This window comes from Plutella xylostella, chromosome 15, assembly GCF_932276165.1.
Source record: "Plutella xylostella chromosome 15, ilPluXylo3.1, whole genome shotgun sequence".
NCBI lineage: Eukaryota > Metazoa > Arthropoda > Insecta > Lepidoptera > Plutellidae > Plutella > Plutella xylostella.
Genome location: NC_063995.1, coordinates 11,860,074 through 11,875,513, shown reverse-complemented (window position 1 = coordinate 11,875,513; position 15,440 = coordinate 11,860,074).

Below are 15,440 nucleotides of genomic sequence, written 5' to 3'. Positions count from 1 at the left end.
TGCAACGTACATAATAAATATAATGTTTTTATTAATATTATCGACTAGATCAGGCTACTACTTTCATCATGGAATAATGTTATACTTATCCAACTTCTGAAGTTTTAAATTGCCATTCCGTAACAGGGATCTGCTATGCCATTTCGAAATGCTATATGTAAAGGTTCTACTATATAGGTATTTATTTGGCGAGTAATGTAATGAAATAAAATATACTGTTTAAAAGATCATTGTTTTATTTACATAACATAATTTGCCTGGAATCAACTTTAGGAATTTTATGTTCCTATTACCTACTCTATTCTATTCTCTGTTGGGGTGTAAGTACCTGCACCTGGCTCTCTAGATATGCTAAATCTAGATAGGTATGCAGGTTTCCTTCACTGTAAGTGTGATGGTATACATTTTAATTAAATTCAAAGAACACATTGGTACATGTCAGCGCCGGGATTCGAACTGCAGAACGCAGTTGCTCTTCTCATATTTGACTTAGGTATTTATCATCCTATGGTTCATAGAAAATATTGTCAGGATTTTGCGTGTTCTTGTTCTGCTGCTTCTGCAGGTTCCTGATGAAGAAGTGGGACGGGAGCCTGCCGGGGAGGTGGAACAGGAACCGGGTCTGGTTCTCCCCTTTGTCACATTTGTTCTATATCTTCAGCAGTTTCAGCGGTATTCAAAATATTAAATAATTAGGTTAGGTAATGGAAAATGAAATAACAACTACTATGACAATGACAAGATTGACAAGCAAGATTCAGTGTTATTAGATTTAAATATTCAAAAAAATATCGATTATAGTGAATCGAATAAAGAGAAAAAGAAAATGGTTTACTATGGATAAAAGTCTTCAAGACTTAAATATAATGATATTTTATAAACCAAATGTACTAGTTTTTGCACAAATAGTACCAGAACATGTAATTTATTGATAAATAAAATATCTTTTGTATTTAAGAATGTATCGATATTTCTATTCGATTACTTTTTTGCTCGGATTTGCTGGTAATATTCCGAGATCTGGCATCACTGTTGTTACGTTCCGTTCTCTATATGTTTGTTTTTACGTTCCATTATCCTTAGATTTAAATATTCTTCATTTATCATTTTTTCTTTTCCCCCGACTTCTAAAAATATTATAATTACTGAAAATACCTTATCTACACTGTATTAATAAATGGTGAAAACATGGTTCTGAAACACTCCAAAAAAAAGGCGGTACGCCCACTGCCGTTCTCCTTTAAACATTTCTCACTTCTCGCAGTCAAAGGAAAAAAATGACAGGATGTTACTTTGACAGATAACCGACGACTCCCACGCGAGGCGACAAAGTAAGCGCAAAGTTGCTCACACAAAGGCCACATGTTACAAAGTACAAAGTGAGGCGGCATGAAACTTACACTATATTCGGTACAAGTAGGAGTATAGTTAGGTAAATAGGTATACCTACTTGAATGCAGAATACAAGAAGTGTAACATTTGCTACCTTGTGCCTAATTCAGAATGTCTGTAAGTATACATAGAAGTTCTGTATGATAAAATTCTTGCTGCTTCCTTTATTTTTGCAAAACCTACTTTAAATAATAATAATAATAATAATAATAATAATAAAGTTCTTTATTTACAGGTAAGACCCATTAGATATGATAAATGATAGATAAAGGTTATGTAGCTGCATCAAGCAAGCTATAAGAAAGAAAACAATATTAATATTCCGACAAATAATTTTATACGGTAGGTACTTACATAGTACGCCACGCAAGTGTGTGGAGGAAACGCACAATGTAGTCCCGATGGTGTACCAATGAGTTTAGCATAACACAATTTATCGCCGGAGAAAATGTCGACTCGGGAAAAATAGACTTGACGAATTTCGTTCATAAATTGGCAGGGCACCTACTTACCTACGCACAGGCATTGTTCTTTGGAGAATAAATAAATAAACGAGGTTAAGTAAATATAAATTTGAATACCAATTCTGAATAAAATGTCAGCATTTTCCTAAAACGTTGTACAAATCTCACTCATAAAAATGTATTGCTAATTGCTAATATTAAAACATTGTTAGTTTAAATGTGGCTTGGCCATTGAAATGTAAATCCTGTATAATTAATTTAATTAAACGGTCTGGTTGTTCCAAAACAAATATCAACTTACTCGAAAACAAATAGATAAACGAAAATAATGGCGGCTGAGCAAGCCGAACAATGATTAGCGGATGTTAACATATAAATTAGAATGATGCATCGAGCTTGTTATAAACGCTGCTGCCTCGTGGTGATAGCGGAGTGAGTGAGTGAAGTCAACAATACTTTTCGATGACGAAAATAACCCTAACGACAAGATAAATTACAAAGAGTAATAGAAGCCCATGTTTCAAAAAGTTTTATTTTACCATAATCGGCAAAATACAGCATCTCGATAAACCGTCAAACTATTAGTAAATCAAATCAAGATTCCAATGGGTTTGTAATGTAGCAGCTCAGCAGGAGCTGGTCTGGATCACCGGGGAGCGACCCCTGGGCGAATCGACCTGCCTGGCCTCCCCCGAGAGTAGGGGTTGGGTGCTATATTGTAATGTGGTACTTACCCTTATGACTAACGTCCCTAGTGCTTAGGGCTGGTACCTACCTAATAACTCTCAATTAATTTGTACCGGGAAGCGGTCTTAGACTAGCTCAGCTTGACGCCGGCCTCTGAAGGAGTGCCTGGTCGCCTGGGGGATCTACAATGACCGTGAAGCGGTCCTAACTATCCTGATCTTGATCCTGAGGCCCCTGGAGGGAAATAACCTCGGTAGGTGTACGGGGTGAGAATTAATAATGCCGATTAATTAGTGTAACACAATTCAGGCGGCACTGGACCCGCTTTATTTACAACCAGATTGACTTATATATGTAGGGTACTTACAGCTTATGTACTTAATATTAACACACTACACAAATGCACAAATACTTATCACGGTTATTGATATTTATATTGGTCGGGCCCTGAAGGGGCCTACGCGGATGTTTCTATCTTAATAAAGGGAAGGAACACAGGGTACAGGAGGTCGGGCGAATACCGGTGTGTACAATACACGTACGTGTGGATTTGTTCCAGGGTTTGTGGAGTGTACTTGTGTTGATAGAACGTGTGGCTGAGGGCCGGTGTGTGTTCAGCGATTGTATAGTTCGGTACACGGCCGCTTTAAACTAGGCGACCCAGGCGTCCGTGTATTCCGGGGAACCTCGATCCGCTAGTAGGCGACCCACAGCGTAGGGAGGACGGTGTAGTGAGAATAGTGTGCGTGAATAGATACTTAAATAGATATAGGTGCGGGGAAGGATCTCGGGAACGGACTGATCACTCGCCGGAGCAGGAGGTGACGAATGGTGGTCGGACGGCCGGCTCGCGGTTATTTATAGGCGGGTCGCCCCGCGCCCCTTGTATTCTCCGCAGTCGCCTGTGTGGTGCCCCACCTCGACTCGCGGGCGCTCTTGTGGCTTCGGTATGTGGGTAGGTGCGGTGGATGGTTTTGTAACGGCTCGTTACATTCTCCCCCCTCAGCAGGAGAATTTTTACCTGGTAAAAATTCACAGGTTATGTAGATACATACAAGAAAAAATAAAAAAAAAGGTGTATGTACTGGTGCATTTGTTTACAACAGGTTCCTACTTTTTCATCTCGATTCTGGATACATATTTATTTCAGGTTAATTTACATTTATAGTATTATTGACTTTGGTAAAAACAAGATTACACGGTATATGAGTATTTCATCCTTGCTTAGTGCAGGTAAATCAGGACATTCGGTACATTCGGTTTAAGGTATATTCGGGGTTCTTTTCTTCATAAAAGATGTGAATATTTTTCTTTTACGAGAATTGAGCAAGGATAAAATACATGGTCGGTTTTACTTACATTGTAGGCTATGTATGTATAACTTATTGTGTACTGATATACATTTTCCTGGTAATTATATTAGGTATACGGTTTCAGCTTTTCGGTATTATTTACATTGCAAATAAGTTAAAAATTGAAATTTATACGGCATGTGCCCTTGCGCTGAAATTTTACTCGGTTTGACACTTGACATTTAAAATTCTAACCTGTGTACGTTCACAGAGTAACGTATTGGGCTGCGTTCAAAAATATTACAGTCTTTATTCTAAGTCTGAGCAAAATTTTTACTTGTGACTTGGATGTAAAAAGGTGGATGTTATACGTTTAACATGTCTGTGTGTCTATTATTATATTAAACTACGGACGGACGGTGCTAAATGTGTGCATTTGCGTTTACATTTTAACCTTTTTCTATTTTTTTTTATACATATTGCGGTTTATCGGTTGTATATTTATAAATAAATTACAAATTATACATTATAGATTATAAGATGTAAATACGGTACGGTACGGAATGACTAGGTCATAAATATACAAATGTTTTAACTTTTTACGGCTATTTGTCTTCAATCTTCATTATGTTGATGATTGAGGGTAGGTTTGGAATAATCGGTTCGTTCGGCATCGCATGAGTACCGCGGCTAGGCACATCTGGCGATGGGTGATGACGTCGTCGGTAGGTTATTACTGCTTCGGTTCGGTGGAATTTGGTCGCGGCGAGTTTGATGACGATGATTTTAGTCGTTCTTTATACTTTTTCATATGATGAAGAACATCTTTATACATTCCGGGCCAGTAATATGTTTCGGCAATACTTCGTAGGATTTTTCCCGTGGTTAGGTAGCCTGTTGTTGTCGGTTCATTAAGGTGTTCTTCGATAATCGACCTTCTCTTCAATGTCGGAACGCATAATTTCCACTGCGATTGTGCATTGATCTTGACCCCGTACCTCGGATTTACAATTCGTTTATGGAGTGAGCCGTTTTTAATTGCGAATGTTGGGTCATTTTCAGTAGATTTTCGGGTTTTGGTCATTTTCCTCTCGAACCATCCTTTTCGTTCCTGGGTTGAAGCTGTGTCGGGATATCTTGGTGGATGTAGTTTGTTAGGTTTTTTCTTTTGCTTGCGGGATTTTGTCTTTATCGGGCCGTTGATTATATTATTATTCGGTGGTGTTGAATCATTTGCGACGACTTCGGTGACTTTCGGTGTATTTTCGGTATTGTTGTTCCAGACTATTGTGGCTCCTGCTTTTCTTATTAGGTCTATCCCTATGATGACTAGGTTTGACGGTGAATAAGCTGGTAGCACGAAGAGTTCGTGTGTTATTTTTCTCTGCCGTATCTCGATTTCTGGGTCTATTCGGAGCTTCACGTCCATGACTCTGCCATCAGCGACGGTCACTCGCATTCCTGTGACTTTTTCTGTGTCGGCGTTTGTCGAGTTCTCTTCGTAAATATTTCTACTGATGTAAGATCTGGTGGAGCCTGTGTCGACTAGAGCTCGGTATGTGATGTTCCCTATTTTTACGTCTTCGAAGATTCGGTGTTCTGGTCGGTTTTCTTCGGCGGTTATGTTAGTGTCTCCGAACTTGGTTTCTCTTCTGCAGCAGTTGCGCGTTAGTCTCCCGAGGACTCCGCATTGGCTACAGAACAGTACTTGCCTGCTCCGGCATTCTTTGTGTGAGTGGCCTGCTTTGCCGCAGTTCCAACAGCATGTGGTCTTGTCGTATTTTTCGTGTATTTTACGCGGTTCTGGTGATGTTTCTGGATGATTCTTCGGTGTCTGACGGTGTCGGTCTGGTCGGTGGTTCCACTGTTGAGATGAGGATTCTTCTGTGATCTGCTCGTACTCGGCTGCCTGTTTGATTAATTCCCCGAGGCTGGTGAAGTCTTGCTTCTTGATGTAGTACTTGTAGTTCGCTTTCATGTTTTCGTAGACTCTTTCTTCTTTTTCTTGTTTGGTCATTTTCCCGTACCTTCTCATCAGGGTTTGTATGTCGGTCAGGTAGTTGACGAAAGATTCACGGTGGTGTTGTTTTCTTGCGATGATCATCTCGAGCAGGTTTTTCTCGTATCCCGCCGGGTAGAAGAATAGTTTGAAGTCTTCTAGGAAGTCTTCCCACTTTTTCCAGTTGTCTGAATTGTTTCTGTACCATAACAGTGGTTTACCTCTTAGTACTTTAGGTAGTACCTGGAGTAATCGGTCCTGCGGGACGTCACCTGACGACGTCAGTTCATCCAAACGCTCGATGAACTCAACCGGGTCGCATGCGGTGTCGAACGATATATTCCATTCCCTCACGATGGATGACAGGTTCAGCTGGTTCGCGGTTCTGGTCTGGTCTTCGGATGTCATCTCGAAGGTCTCCTCCTCTTCTTCTCTGATGTGGTCGGACAGCTGCTTCCTCAGCTTGTCAACGGTTAAATTTACGGTCGGTAGCTTCCTCTCCCTGCTTTCCCTAATTAATTCCTCTTTACTAAGGTTATAAATCCAAGAAGTTGGCATTTGATGCTGTATATTTACCTACTATAAAACGGGGCCAGTTTGTAATCGGTTACGGAAATTTAAATAAAAATGACCAACAAAAATTTACGTGCTCTTTAGTTTTGAATTGTAATTTTTGTTAAACGGGGTCGGTCGGTCGGTTATCGGTCTATTTTTAGAACAATTACGGGTAGATAGATAAGTTAAACGGTTAGTCGGTCGGTCGGTTATTCCTAATGATTTACAAGTTATTACGGGGGGCTAAATAATATTAAATATTGATGAGAATTAGTGGATTTTACGTTGGGCGCCAAATGTAATGTAGCAGCTCAGCAGGAGCTGGTCTGGATCACCGGGGAGCGACCCCTGGGCGAATCGACCTGCCTGGCCTCCCCCGAGAGTAGGGGTTGGGTGCTATATTGTAATGTGGTACTTACCCTTATGACTAACGTCCCTAGTGCTTAGGGCTGGTACCTACCTAATAACTCTCAATTAATTTGTACCGGGAAGCGGTCTTAGACTAGCTCAGCTTGACGCCGGCCTCTGAAGGAGTGCCTGGTCGCCTGGGGGATCTACAATGACCGTGAAGCGGTCCTAACTATCCTGATCTTGATCCTGAGGCCCCTGGAGGGAAATAACCTCGGTAGGTGTACGGGGTGAGAATTAATAATGCCGATTAATTAGTGTAACACAATTCAGGCGGCACTGGACCCGCTTTATTTACAACCAGATTGACTTATATATGTAGGGTACTTACAGCTTATGTACTTAATATTAACACACTACACAAATGCACAAATACTTATCACGGTTATTGATATTTATATTGGTCGGGCCCTGAAGGGGCCTACGCGGATGTTTCTATCTTAATAAAGGGAAGGAACACAGGGTACAGGAGGTCGGGCGAATACCGGTGTGTACAATACACGTACGTGTGGATTTGTTCCAGGGTTTGTGGAGTGTACTTGTGTTGATAGAACGTGTGGCTGAGGGCCGGTGTGTGTTCAGCGATTGTATAGTTCGGTACACGGCCGCTTTAAACTAGGCGACCCAGGCGTCCGTGTATTCCGGGGAACCTCGATCCGCTAGTAGGCGACCCACAGCGTAGGGAGGACGGTGTAGTGAGAATAGTGTGCGTGAATAGATACTTAAATAGATATAGGTGCGGGGAAGGATCTCGGGAACGGACTGATCACTCGCCGGAGCAGGAGGTGACGAATGGTGGTCGGACGGCCGGCTCGCGGTTATTTATAGGCGGGTCGCCCCGCGCCCCTTGTATTCTCCGCAGTCGCCTGTGTGGTGCCCCACCTCGACTCGCGGGCGCTCTTGTGGCTTCGGTATGTGGGTAGGTGCGGTGGATGGTTTTGTAACGGCTCGTTACAGGTTTTATCTCTTTCACGGCTACTACCTAGGTACATTAAGTGAGGGTACCCGCGTAATCCGCGTTGCTCTACGATAAACACGCACTAGTATCAATAACTGTTGTTGTCCATGTCCATACGTCACAACTACAATGCGAAGCACCTAAAAGGTTCCATTTATCCATGCCCCATATCCCTCACTCACAATCGCCATAGCCGCGGCAGTAAAACAGTAAAGACAATAGCTAAATCGGTTCGGCTCTGCATCATTTATTCCTGAACGCTCGCCGCGTCCAAAGCAACCCCGTCAACACTCGAATTCCCTTTTGATTTTAGTTTTGTTTCATTTTCGTTCGCCGCAGCCTTTCATTCTGAATGTGCAGATTAGAGGACGCGATCACTCGTGAGTCGGTGTTCGGCCATGAGTGGGTTTTCGGCCTTTCAAATTAATGAGTGAAGAGGTAATTTTAATTTACCATCAGCATTCTAAATTAGGGTAGGAACACGAGGAACACTATACTTAGTGCAATCTTACATACGTACCTACATACTTTATGTAAGGAGAGGGGCCAATTGAGAATTTTCTGTGGTTCAGTACACTTATATGGATAATGTTTATAATACAAAAAATATTTAAGTATTAATATTTCCCAACAAAAACATGCCGAAACTCGCTCTATGCAGAAGCAGAACTGCCTCTCTAGGGTAAAGCATTGGCTAAAATGCGAAAATAGAAGAAGTTAAAACTAGATGGTGTTGAAATGGTATTTCGCAAATTTTCAGTCGTGAAAACTTCAATCAAAACTGAAATTATTTCAGGTCTAGAGTGTCGTTGGTTTAGTCGAGTGTGAAATAACGTAGAGAATTGCACGATGGTCGATTTTATTATGCATTTCAGTTTGCATTCAAATGCATTTTTAGAAGTACAGGTGGGTAGGTAAAGGTAATTATGTTTTAAATAGACTTAAAAAACAGAGTAGGAGCTTAGTTCGTTTGCATGTTATTGGTTCTTTTGGTTGTTTTTGAGTTAACTAAAGTGTTTCTTTTTAATTAGCTCTGTGGAAAGTAAACGCTTCAATTTGGGATCGCAATCTTTTCATTTCATTCCATATCTTAGGGCACGGGCATGGCGATTATGGCGTATCAGCATTAGCTGGTCTGATACAGCAAACGTGGCGTGACGTCACGCGTCACTCGCCCCGACGACGACGTGTGACGTCACACGGCTGTATGAAGCGAGCCACGTCATGACGTCACGCTCATGACAAGCGATTCAACTTGCAACATGATTTATGATCGCTCGCGCAATTATTAATGAGCAAATAGTATGTGGATTTGTACGTAGGTTGTAGGTAGGGCCAGAATAGAATAGAATAGAATAGAAGAGTACGTAGGTTATTCGATATATTAAATACTACATTTCCCGCGAGCTTCGCTTCTCCTTGATAGATATTCCCGTGAGAATTCTGCAAAAAATTTAAGCTTGTATGTTCCGATAATTCTAAGCTTTAAGTTTTATCAAATGTTTAGTTTTGGCTATGAAAACGTACTTACAAACTGTCACGGAAGATTTATCTATTATAGCTGTTCCCGCGAGCTTCGCTTCGCCTTAAAAAGTTTTCCCGTGGGTATTCCGCGTATATTGAAGGAATTACATACAAAAATTCATATCCTATTTTACCCTTAGCCGTTTGGGCTGTGCGTTGATGCGCAATCAGTCACTTTCTTCTTTTATATACAAGATTATATTGAGGATCATTTTGGTTACTTTCAATCGAATACATACTCATAAAATGTCTTCCGCTTCGATCATATTCACCGGTCCGTTTTTTTTTCAGAAGTTTCCTTTTTAAATACCTTTTTTCATGGTATTTGCTTTAAATTAATTTAATTTTGCTGGCCCCATGTAGTCCACTCTCCCTTACCTCTTCGGGGACTCCAAATGACTACATACATACTAAATGAAATAAGTAACTTATTTACCCACCTCCATCTCATTACATAAACGAGGGCTGTCCGAGTGCCCTTGTTATTAGATCAATGCCAGTGGGTTCAGGACAGGGATACCAGAAACTTTACAACAATTTTCCCAATCTGCTAAAAACAGTTTTTATTAATCATCATTCTCCCGTAATTGTCCACCGGTTGAAATATTGGCGAGCGTCATCGCACTCTGCCCTCGGCTTTCCTCATCCATCCAGGTCCGGAAGGAACCAGTACCTATGCCTTTTCATGGGTTTAAGTTAATCAAGTCATGTACTCCTAAATGCTATATCTAATAAAGTTTGACTGAGTAAAACCTTAATATTGTGTTTATGAAGAAATAGTAGTTGTAATATAAACTTGCAAAACTTTTATAAGTTGGTAGGTACTTACTTACATATATTTTGCAAATTATATGTATCCGCTTTGGGTTGACTGGTAGAAAATTCTTAGCAAGTATATCATTAAGTCCTACCCTTGTATAATTTAATAACATTGGCACAATAAATTATAACAAAAACTCCAGTAATTTATCTACGCTAGCAACACCGTTTAGGGTTGCCAATTACAGCTAAGCAGATTGCCTGAAACAATATCACCTAATTATATTGTTCAGGTCAATTCTGCAGCTGATGAGATAAACTGTTTATTGTTTTATTGCTTTAGTCCTAAAAGGTTGGCTGATCAATATTGGTGTTGGTAGTAGAGATAGGTAGTTAGATACTTACTTATTCTTTTCAGTCATTACTTTTATTATAATAAAATTTTGTTTAATGCGCACCATGATTTAGGAACTCGTCATGTTGATTATTCTCATTAATTGTGGCCATTTTGTTGAGTGGTAAATTAGATGAATTCAAATCATCGAAATTTGGTCGCAATAATAACACTCTTGCTCATAATGTTCTGGATACTATGAAGATTATTAAACAAGTACATAGGTATTCGATAATTACAGATATGTAAATGTGAACATTTCACATATCTAGTGGAACATTTTTACATAATATTTGGTACCTAAGTACCTACTTACAAAATAGAAATTCAAAACATTGTGCATTTCCCAGAAGTAGCCGGCTATATTCACGATAAGCTCAATGGTATTAGTTTCCGAACGATTCACACTCGGAACAAAGAACAGCAGCCAACAACAGGGTGTTCCCATCATGAATAAATGCATATGAATCCAAAACGCTACTTCCTAGCACTCAACTTAGATCGAGTTAGTCCAGCCAACTTATCTGTACCGTAACTGCAATCGAAAATAAGCTTTGCTCTGCGAAGTTTAAGGTTTAAAAGCAGTTTCGTAATAAGAAGGTTTTCGTAAACCGACGTCTTACCAGGATCCCAAGTCTAGTAAATGCGATAAGGTAAGGAACATCTACACAGGATGCTGATAGAATACAATTATCCGGTAATTTATAATTTCTTGTGCCAAATAGGAGGTTGTGTTTGGATGGGGTAGGGTGGAACAGAGTGCTGTGTAGTTCTTATTGGGTCCATGTCCAGTAGTCGACATTAATTTAATTGGATGATGATTATGTTATATAATCCCTTAAATTGTGGTTCTAAGTTTGGTTAGGGCATAGAAGGCTGATCACCTGATGTCCGAAACAGTGAAACGATCCATGCTGTCGGATGGGCATGTAAAGCAGTCGGTCCTGCGCCTAGCTCTCTCCAGTCGTGTCGGTCAATCCGTCCCATTGGGCTATGAGAGTGATGGATGGAACAGAGAGTGCTCCTGTGTACTGCGCACACACTTCGGCACTATAATCTACTCCTGCGTAGATGGCTGATCTCAAATGAGATTGGCCGCCGTGGTCGAAATTCGGCTAGGAGGACATTATTATTATATAATTACTCCTGACCACTCCTTGTGGCCAGGAGTAATTCTAAGAAGAGAAGTCAACGACTGAAATTAGGTACTTGGACTGACCAATCCTTAAACTACGGTTACAAACCCTAGTCTAGTGTTTGCAACTGCCACGCTAATGCCGAATTGCAGAAAGGAATAATATATGAAGCTAATTTCGGCATTTAAAATATGTCTGTCTCTTTCTGTTTATATACTTACTGTCCAAGCAAGGCAGCAATAAATGTTAATGCCGACATTAGCTTAAAATTCTTTTGTGCAGTGTAAGAAGAAGAAGAAGTTCTATAAAATTGAGAGTATTTCATTTTTTCATTAGCAGACTCGACTCGACGGTTCGAACTTTGAGCTGCAGCGGGCTGAATACGTAATGTTGCGGTTTATTCCTTCTTACTAGTCCCTAGTCCTAGGTACCTACTCCGGGAATATTGTAAAATTCTACTTTTGTTACCATTGTCGCAAGTTCTATAAGTTCGATTCTAATTTCTTAATTCTGTAGTCTCAGTGGAAATTTTACGTTTAGGTGGTCTGTAGAATTTTAATAAAGTAAGTTAATAAGTCTACTAGTCCAACTGTTTTTTTTTAATGATAATCTTTGACATTGCAAGTTTTTTCGAACTCCATTACTTTTAAAACACCCGAGTCTGCGTTGTTCTATGCTTTTATACCCTGTCAACCCAACCGTGACAAGCAAGACAAGACCCATATTTTTATGAAAGTAGGAAAATCAAAACACTTTTCCATATTCACAAACTCACAACTCACACGAGACGACAAACAACACACACATACCAAGGCAAAGGTGCGTAAACTGTGTACGTGGTAAAGAGACATTATACATGATAATCATGAACAGTAATTAATTTTCGCATTTCCCCGCTGAACGGAAAAACGAAGGCGTCCTCTTCACAGCAGCCGCAGTGGTAATTAAACGCAAGGCAGAAAATTAAAAGTCCAATAATTAACCAATTTGATGTAATTTTGATGAGGTGAAATATTTGCATATTAACAAGGAGCGCGAAAATTACCCACCTTTTGTGCACGTTCAAATATGATACTAATTAATGATCGTGAAGGTGTATATTTGTCTGTTAGTTGGCAGCTCAGAGTAGTTTGTTCGCGTGGGGTAATATTGCTCGGTGCATTTTAAGTTTTAAAATAATATATGAGCAAGAATATCTACAATCAAATACAGACATAATGAGGATAGATTTGTGAGTATGTTTGGAATGAATGAACTCAATAACTATTAATTTAATAATAACTATTTACTATTAACTACTGAACTGATTTAAACAATGCTTTCACTTTCAGCCTGATAATATTGATACTTAAGGAGTGTTTAATCATCAATGACTGGACCCGGTACCTTAAAATAATAATTACTACCTGCACGTTGTACGTAGTGTACCTATACCATGAGCGAGCCAGCATTCCATCAGCGCCGCCGGCAGTCGTCAGCTGATAGCGTGGGACGCCCTCCGCGCGGTCACTCGCCATTTCCCGACGACGCTGCATTGATTCCATTGTGTCCCATCTACACGGACTGCAAGGGCCCTTGCGCTTTGGTATACAGGGTGACAATTAAATGCTCCTGAAAAATTAGGTTACATGTCATAAACTACTGACTGAACTGAAGTTAAACTAAAAATTTCCATAGTAGACATATATGTACCATGTCTACATAGTCATACATAATACATATGTTACTGTAAAAGCCCGAACAACGGTAAATCCTAAGATTTACGCGTAAAACCTAAGATTTACCAACTCTTAATGGCAAAAGCCCGAAAGATTTTGCGATTCGCACTTTTACCACTATTCACTTGGTAAATCTAAGGATTTACATTAAGGCACGGTAAATGTTGAAAAAGCCAGGTTATAACTTATAACCTCCGTAGTCGAACAAAGCGTCCGTAGTCGAGCGGGCTTCAGTGATTGTAACTGATCACTGAGGTTTAGCAACAACCAGCATGGTCCGCCATTGGATGGGTGACCGATTTCAAGTGGTTCTTTTCTGGATGCTTTCGTGCTTCGGACGGCACGTTAAGCCGTGGGTCCCGGTTGCTGCTTCGGCAGCAGTCGTTAAGCCTAGTCAGAGGCCTTCGGGCGGCTTGAAAACGTCTGACAGTCGGGTTGCCCACTTACCCGACAACTCGCTCAGCACAAGCTTGCTTGTGTTGGGGTCCACCAACCCGCACTAGGCCAGCGTGGTGGACTAGATCGAAACCCTTCCTTCATTGGAAGGAGACCCGTGCCCCAGCAGTGGGGACGTAATGAGTCGTGATGATGATAATTTAGAGGTGGATAATAATTACAAAATGAAAAAATATATGATTATTACACATTGTTAAAATAATTATGTTGATTTAAAGGTTTTAAAATGACTGTTCATAAAAAATTATATAAATTCTGAAAGAAAATAATTTAAGTTTTTGATTTAATAAATGAATAGGTAATAATAATTAATCTTTGTTTTATTCCCAAAACCAACTTTTACTAGGTGTCAGTGGTAAAACCTAGCATTTACCAAATTCTAATGGTAAAAGCCCGAAAAAAATGACCCATTTTCACAAATCCTTACATTTACCAGCTCATGTAGGTAAATCCTAAGATTTACTGGTAAATCCTAGGATTTACCGTTGTTCGGGCTTTTACAGTAACACATACATTACATACCTACATAATATTATCAATAGAATACTTTTTGTTGACCTCTTCTTCTTAGCGTATTGGTCATAGAACAATGTGGACTCGGGTGTATACTCAATGGTATTGGTTGACAAAGACTAGAGCTAGGTTTGTTACCGTATGAAAAGATTAGCTGGTCAGGCCCTGTATCGTGAACTTGTTTTGACAACGATTTTCAGATTCAAATTGTATTGAATTTGACACTAATTACTACGTAAATAATACTTAATTTTGGCTCTAACAGTCGCTGACGGACCAGGGTGCGCAGGACATAAAATAATAAAAGTGATTGAAGAGTGGCTTTGTGGGAGCAACCCGCACCAACTCTTCCCCGAGGTGAACTAAATTGAATGAACATACTTCGTTTTCTTTCGTCCCAGGTTTTTCATTTATATTGATAACATCTCATTTTGCACTGATTCAGCAATTTCAGTTGAAGCTAGTTGTTGCAGCTGTAGTTTTTAAATTGAAATAGCTTTGTGTAGGCATGGGGCAAATTCTGCTTGCTTTGTTGTGTAAGTATATTAATTAAAATCCATTCTTTTAGTAACTCGCTGAAAGATTTTTTTCCACGAATCACATAGCAGTGAGTGCAATTTGAAAATTTCACGAGTGGTCGCGTTGTTTATTCAACAAATAAATCGGAACATTTATTTTATTCGTTTCGACACTGTGTTGTGTGTTGCGTGTGTCCACCGGAGCGGGGCTCTCGGTCCGCGGCACTCCGCTAGATGATTTATCAATGTGGATCACACTGTACGATACGTAGATACCACTTCCTATATCACGATATAGACGGTGCACGAAAGCCTCCTCGAGTGACGTATCACCATCGTATCACCAGTTCCAGATCCTGATATATTCAGTGCATCCGGGGCACTGGGCAGATTGGATTGATTTTCTCACTGGAACTTTTTCATTGCTCCCGAGTGTTTAATTGTATGCAGGGGTGCACGAAAAGAGCATCCCCTAAGACCAGCCTAACTCTAATGTTAGTTGCGTTAAGAAGCCATGGTACTTACACGAGTATTTTTTCTTATGGCTCCGGCACATATACCAAGGGTCCATGCTGGGGGCAGCGGGGCGCGGGGCACGGGGCGCGGGGCGCGGGGCGCGGGGCGGGGGCGGGGCGGTCTGCAGCCGATCCGCTGTCAGCTCACAAAT